This window comes from Dermacentor silvarum, chromosome 5, assembly GCF_013339745.2.
Source record: "Dermacentor silvarum isolate Dsil-2018 chromosome 5, BIME_Dsil_1.4, whole genome shotgun sequence".
NCBI classification, from domain to species: domain Eukaryota; kingdom Metazoa; phylum Arthropoda; class Arachnida; order Ixodida; family Ixodidae; genus Dermacentor; species Dermacentor silvarum.
The window spans coordinates 135,379,952-135,387,413 of NC_051158.1; the positions used below are offsets into that span (position 1 = coordinate 135,379,952).

At 53.3% G+C, this 7,462-nt stretch overlaps 1 long non-coding RNA gene across 1 annotated transcript; it reads right to left on the minus strand.

Annotated features, from left to right (window-relative positions):
- Nucleotides 1-321: 321 nt before the first annotated feature.
- Nucleotides 322-4,757, minus strand: LOC125946022 (uncharacterized). Its single transcript, XR_007467324.1, has 3 exons — nucleotides 4,672-4,757; nucleotides 3,742-3,931; nucleotides 322-1,381 (listed from the first exon to the last, which is right to left on the minus strand). It is a non-coding gene; the product is annotated as an uncharacterized LOC125946022 (long non-coding RNA).
- Between the last annotated feature and the right edge of the window lie 2,705 nt (nucleotides 4,758-7,462).

The following is a 7,462-nucleotide window of genomic DNA, read 5'->3' on the forward strand; positions in this document are numbered from 1 at the left end:
CCTTTTTTTCCTTTGAAAGAATGTCAAGAATAGTGTCAAGTGCTTCACAAAAAGCAGGAATTGGTGAATGTGGTGATCGATAAATGGTACCAAAGACAATATTATTATCAATGCCTATAACAGAGTGGTCAACCTCAATCCACACAGACTCACAATCACAGATATTTAAGTGAAGATCAAGCCTACGCTTGTATCTAATGTCCGACCGAATAAACATGGCTGAGCCACCATCTTGTGATGAAAAGCGATTGCAATATTCTGCATTGTATGATGGGAAACCATAAAGATTTTTATCGAAATCACTCAGCCATGTCTCAGAAACACATATAATTCAGAAAGAATGAAGACAAGAAGACAATAGTATCTGATAATCGCGAAAATGTTTGAGAAGACTGCGTGAATTGAAATGAATCGCAGAATGATGCTTATGCGAAAAGTGGGATTGGACATCGTTAACGGAAATGTACGACATGCGATCAGATCAGAATACGAGGAACCGAGGAAACAAAAAAAACGAGAAAACCTGGTCAAATTAACCAAAAATCGCAAGGTCCGAGTCACTCTTTATGCGAAAAACTTTGCTATCAGTAGATTGCCTCGCCTTGATGACGCAGTCATCAGTCCACAAAAAAAGCCACTTTTTTTTCTTTCTTGAGTTGCAAGGCTTTGCTGAACAATTGCTTATTCTGTGGAGTGAGGTGGTCATTGCCGAAAACAGCTTTGCCTCGTGCTTTGCTGAATCCAATGTCACTAGTTTAAGGCGTGCCTTTCGGGCTTTGACTATGAACTCGGTTTTCAAGGCGCGAGAGTGAAATCGGACAAGCAAGTGCTTTGTATCAGAAGCAGACGGAACACGATGAATGACATCAATATCATAGCAGAAACCGGATATTCTATTTTAGAGGCAATAGTTTGAAGAATTGTCATGCAGTCTTCACCCTGCGTACACGGAATGCCTTTGATTTCCAGGTTGTTTTTTCGTGAGTACTGTTCCATGTCACCAATTAGTTTTTCGAAAGATTCGTTATGCGCGATTAGGGATTTGTTCATTGCAGTTAGTTCTTCCTTTTCTGTTTTGAGGGATTCAACAGTCCGGTTCAGAAATTCAAGACTGCTTGTTAGTCCCTCTATCTCGTCCTTTAGACCTTTAATGATCAAGGAAGGCTGGGAATCTAGCTTGGATACTACAGTTGTCGTTATCTTGTCAAGCAGGTTATCAAGTTTGTCTTTGAAAGTATTTCTAGTTGTTCCACGCGTTTCGACAGTTCAGCGACAGTTGGCATGGTTGAAAGACAACACCGGAAGCAGCAGCAGCAGCAGTGGCAATAAATTATAAACTAAATGAATAGCAATATACAGACAGGGAAAAATGTGCACGAACCTGTGAAGCCGAGACGGAAGACTCAAGCATGCACACACTGCTACACCGCCACTGCTGCTGCTGAATTCAGTTGAGTGGTCCGTAGGGCGTTTATATAGCCAAGCTGCTGGCGACCAGGCTCAGGCGCAGATCCGAGGGCAGCAGTGAGCTGTCAGAATCACGCCGGGAGCCCAATGACGCACGCTGCTGGCGATTAGGCCGGTTACTTGCACGTGCAGGGTCGCGAGTAGGTGCTGAAGAGTAGTTTAGGCAGGCCGATAGCGCAAACCTGTGAAGCCGAGACGGAAGAGTCAAGCATGCACACACTGCTACACCGCCACTGCTGCTGCTGAATGAATTCAGTTGAGTGGTCCGTAGGGCGTTTATATAGCCAAGCTGCTGGCGACCAGGCGCAGGCGCAGATCCGAGGGCAGCAGTGAGCTGTCAGAATCACGCCGGGAGCCCGATGACGCACGCTGCTGGCGATTAGGCCGGTTACTTGCACGTGCAGGGTCGCGAGTAGGTGCTGAAGAGTAGTTTAGGCAGGCCGATAGCGCAAACCTGTGAAGCCGAGACGGAAGAGTCAAGCATGCACACACTGCTACACCGCCACTGCTGCTGCTGAATGAATTCAGTTGAGTGGTCCGTAGGGCGTTTATATAGCCAAGCTGCTGGCGACCAGGCGCAGGCGCAGATCCGAGGGCAGCAGTGAGCTGTCAGAATCACGCCGGGAGCCCAATGACGCACGCTGCTGGCGATTAGGCCGGTTACTTGCACGTGCAGGGTCGCGAGTAGGTGCTGAAGAGTAGTTTAGGCAGGCCGATAGCGCAAACCTGTGAAGCCGAGACGGAAGAGTCAAGCATGCACACACTGCTACACCGCCACTGCTGCTGCTGAATGAATTCAGTTGAGTGGTCCGTAGGGCGTTTATATAGCCAAGCGGCTGGCGACCAGGCGCAGGCGCAGATCCGAGGGCAGCAGTGAGCTGTCATAATCACGCCGGGAGCCCGATGACGCACGCTGCTGGCGATTAGGCCGGTTACTTGCACGTGCAGGGTCGAGAGTAGGTGCTGAAGAGTAGTTTAGGCAGGCCGATAGCGCAAACCTGTGAAGCCGAGACGGAAGAGTCAAGCATGGACACACTGCTACACCGCCACTGCTGCTGCTGAATTCAGTTGAGTGGTCCGTAGGGCGTTTATATAGCCAAGCTGCTGGCGACCAGGCCGGTTACTTGCACGTGCAGGGTCGCGAGTAGGTGCTGAAGAGTAGTTTAGGCAGGCCGATAGCGCAAACCTGTGAAGCCGAGACGGAAGAGTCAAGCATGCACACACTGCTACACCGCCACTGCTGCTGCTGAATGAATTCAGTTGAGTGGTCCGTAGGGCGTTTATATAGCCAAGCTGCTGGCGACCAGGCGCAGGCGCAGATCCGAGGGCAGCAGTGAGCTGTCAGAATCACGCCGGGAGCCCAATGACGCACGCTGCTGGCGATTAGGCCGGTTACTTGCACGTGCAGGGTCGCGAGTAGGTGCTGAAGAGTAGTTTAGGCAGGCCGATAGCGCAAACCTGTGAAGCCGAGACGGAAGAGTCAAGCATGCACACACTGCTACACCGCCACTGCTGCTGCTGAATGAATTCAGTTGAGTGGTCCGTAGGGCGTTTATATAGCCAAGCTGCTGGCGAACAGGCGCAGGCGCAGATCCGAGGGCAGCAGTGAGCTGTCAGAATCACGCCGGGAGCCCGATGACGCACGCTGCTGGCGATTAGGCCGGTTACTTGCACGTGCAGGGTCGCGAGTAGGTGCTGAAGAGTAGTTTAGGCAGGCCGATAGCGCAAACCTGTGAAGCCGAGACGGAAGAGTCAAGCATGCACACACTGCTACACCGCCACTGCTGCTGCTGAATGAATTCAGTTGAGTGGTCCGTAGGGCGTTTATATAGCCAAGCTGCTGGCGACCAGGCGCAGGCGCAGATCCGAGGGCAGCAGTGAGCTGTCAGAATCACGCCGGGAGCCCGATGACGCACGCTGCTGGCGATTAGGCCGGTTACTTGCACGTGCAGGGTCGCGAGTAGGTGCTGAAGAGTAGTTTAGGCAGGCCGATAGCGCAAACCTGTGAAGCCGAGACGGAAGAGTCAAGCATGCACACACTGCTACACCGCCACTGCTGCTGCTGAATGAATTCAGTTGAGTGGTCCGTAGGGCGTTTATATAGCCAAGCTGCTGGCGACCAGGCGCAGGCGCAGATCCGAGGGCAGCAGTGAGCTGTCAGAATCACGCCGGGAGCCCAATGACGCACGCTGCTGGCGATTAGGCCGGTTACTTGCACGTGCAGGGTCGCGAGTAGGTGCTGAAGAGTAGTTTAGGCAGGCCGATAGCGCAAACCTGTGAAGCCGAGACGGAAGAGTCAAGCATGCACACACTGCTACACCGCCACTGCTGCTGCTGAATGAATTCAGTTGAGTGGTCCGTAGGGCGTTTATATAGCCAAGCTGCTGGCGACCAGGCGCAGGCGCAGATCCGAGGGCAGCAGTGAGCTGTCAGAATCACGCCGGGAGCCCGATGACGCACGCTGCTGGCGATTAGGCCGGTTACTTGCACGTGCAGGGTCGCGAGTAGGTGCTGAAGAGTAGTTTAGGCAGGCCGATAGCGCAAACCTGTGAAGCCGAGACGGAAGAGTCAAGCATGCACACACTGCTACACCGCCACTGCTGCTGCTGAATGAATTCAGTTGAGTGGTCCGTAGGGCGTTTATATAGCCAAGCTGCTGGCGACCAGGCGCAGGCGCAGATCCGAGGGCAGCAGTGAGCTGTCAGAATCACGCCGGGAGCCCAATGACGCACGCTGCTGGCGATTAGGCCGGTTACTTGCACGTGCAGGGTCGCGAGTAGGTGCTGAAGAGTAGTTTAGGCAGGCCGATAGCGCAAACCTGTGAAGCCGAGACGGAAGAGTCAAGCATGCACACACTGCTACACCGCCACTGCTGCTGCTGAATGAATTCAGTTGAGTGGTCCGTAGGGCGTTTATATAGCCAAGCGGCTGGCGACCAGGCGCAGGCGCAGATCCGAGGGCAGCAGTGAGCTGTCATAATCACGCCGGGAGCCCGATGACGCACGCTGCTGGCGATTAGGCCGGTTACTTGCACGTGCAGGGTCGAGAGTAGGTGCTGAAGAGTAGTTTAGGCAGGCCGATAGCGCAAACCTGTGAAGCCGAGACGGAAGAGTCAAGCATGGACACACTGCTACACCGCCACTGCTGCTGCTGAATTCAGTTGAGTGGTCCGTAGGGCGTTTATATAGCCAAGCTGCTGGCGACCAGGCCGGTTACTTGCACGTGCAGGGTCGCGAGTAGGTGCTGAAGAGTAGTTTAGGCAGGCCGATAGCGCAAACCTGTGAAGCCGAGACGGAAGAGTCAAGCATGCACACACTGCTACACCGCCACTGCTGCTGCTGAATGAATTCAGTTGAGTGGTCCGTAGGGCGTTTATATAGCCAAGCTGCTGGCGACCAGGTGCAGGCGCAGATCCGAGGGCAGCAGTGAGCTGTCAGAATCACGCCGGGAGCCCAATGACGCACGCTGCTGGCGATTAGGCCGGTTACTTGCACGTGCAGGGTCGCGAGTAGGTGCTGAAGAGTAGTTTAGGCAGGCCGATAGCGCAAACCTGTGAAGCCGAGACGGAAGAGTCAAGCATGCACACACTGCTACACCGCCACTGCTGCTGCTGAATGAATTCAGTTGAGTGGTCCGTAGGGCGTTTATATAGCCAAGCTGCTGGCGACCAGGCGCAGGCGCAGATCCGAGGGCAGCAGTGAGCTGTCAGAATCACGCCGGGAGCCCGATGACGCACGCTGCTGGCGATTAGGCCGGTTACTTGCACGTGCAGGGTCGCGAGTAGGTGCTGAAGAGTAGTTTAGGCAGGCCGATAGCGCAAACCTGTGAAGCCGAGACGGAAGAGTCAAGCATGCACACACTGCTACACCGCCACTGCTGCTGCTGAATGAATTCAGTTGAGTGGTCCGTAGGGCGTTTATATAGCCAAGCCGCTGGCGACCAGGCGCAGGCGCAGATCCGAGGGCAGCAGTGAGCTGTCAGAATCACGCCGGGAGCCCGATGACGCACGCTGCTGGCGATTAGGCCGGTTACTTGCACGTGCAGGGTCGCGAGTAGGTGCTGAAGAGTAGTTTAGGCAGGCCGATAGCGCAAACCTGTGAAGCCGAGACGGAAGAGTCAAGCATGCACACACTGCTACACCGCCACTGCTGCTGCTGAATGAATTCAGTTGAGTGGTCCGTAGGGCGTTTATATAGCCAAGCTGCTGGCGACCAGGCGCAGGCGCAGATCCGAGGGCAGCAGTGAGCTGTCAGAATCACGCCGGGAGCCCGATGACGCACGCTGCTGGCGATTAGGCCGGTTACTTGCACGTGCAGGGTCGCGAGTAGGTGCTGAAGAGTAGTTTAGGCAGGCCGATAGCGCAAACCTGTGAAGCCGAGACGGAAGAGTCAAGCATGCACACACTGCTACACCGCCACTGCTGCTGCTGAAAATTTAGTTTTTTCCTGGCCTCTTTACATTCGTCGTTCCACCAAGGCATACGACGCTTATTAGCAAGTCCGTTAGTTTGTTTTATGTATTTTTCAGCGGAGTCAATTATAAAACCTGTCATATATGCCACAGAATCGTCTATATTAAAATAAACTAAAGCATCCCACTGTAAGTACGTAATATTTATAAACAGTTCAAAGTTCTACGAGTCGGTTTTCCATCGGGGAACCTGCGGAGGGCAGCCAGCTTGTTTTGTTACATTTAAAACAATAGGGAAGTGGTCACTTCCGTAAGGGTTTTTTATGACCTTCCAGTCAAGGTATGACATTAGAGTTGCAGTTTCATCACAGTTTACACAGTGAAGTGTCGCTTCACAGTTGTCTGGGGAATGACCTTGGGTTCCACATTTCGCACATATGAGTCGACCACGGCAGCTCTGCGAGCCGTGGCCAAATCGTTGGCATTGGAAACATCTCCTGGGATTATGTATGCATGGCCTGACAGCTATCTTTGTGTATCCGGTTTCTATGGTTTGTGGCAGATCGCAAGTGGCAAAGGTCAGAATCACGTGTTTTCTAGGAATTTATTGTGTCGTCTGATAATGATGCGTTCTACATTGGTTACATTTTGTTCTTTCCAGCCTTTCAATAGTACGGTTTCGGACACGTTGATGAGATCTGCATCAGACGCTACTCCGCGTGCTGTATTCATAGAACGGTCAGGTGAAACTGTAACAGGAATGTCTCCAAATACCACAAGCTTGTTTATTTTACTGTGCTGCTCTTCATCACGGATCTCAAGGAGGAGGTCCCCGCTCGCCATTTTGGTGACCTTATAGCCAGGGCCAAAGGCTTCAGTCAGGCTTTTTGTAACTAGAAAAGGGGATACGGTTCTAGCTGGTTTTTGTGTTTTTTCACTGTGCACAACTTGGAAACGGAGAAAGATTTCTTTCGGTTTGAATAGGCTTAAAGTCCCAACTAGACGTACGCGTTGGAAAGCGTCCACACGCGCCGCATCGCACCGGGGCGCGTATGGCGTCAGGCCCGCGCCGGAAGCTGCCATCGCTACGCCCGCCCGACGCTCCTCACGTGACCACAGAACGCCTGTGACGTGACCACGGCGAACCAGCGTGACTTCCGGAACGACTCTTCGCGCGGCGTGCAGGCAAGCCCGGGCAAGCTGAGTGCTTTGTGTTCGTTGTTCCGCGCGTTTCGTAGGTGAACATGGCAGCCGCGACGAAACGCACAGGGACGCGCGGCAACTCGGTGCATCGTTTGGGTGCGCGCCCTCTTCCTCTATAGGACGCTACGTGACGTCGAGTGAGCGCGGCGCGTGCGGACGCTGTCCAACACGTACGTCTGGTTGGGGCTTACTATTTCACCGCTGTGTCCCCTCTTGTGAGGGTGACGATCAAGTAAACGGGGAAATGCTGGTGTTCCCATCTTATTTTCGTTTATATCGGCGGCAATGGCAGCCACTCACCACGGAGCCCAACTAGGGGACGCTGCAGCACTGAACGTGTAAGGATGCAGACGCCAGCCGTGTATTGCTGCTATAACCCACT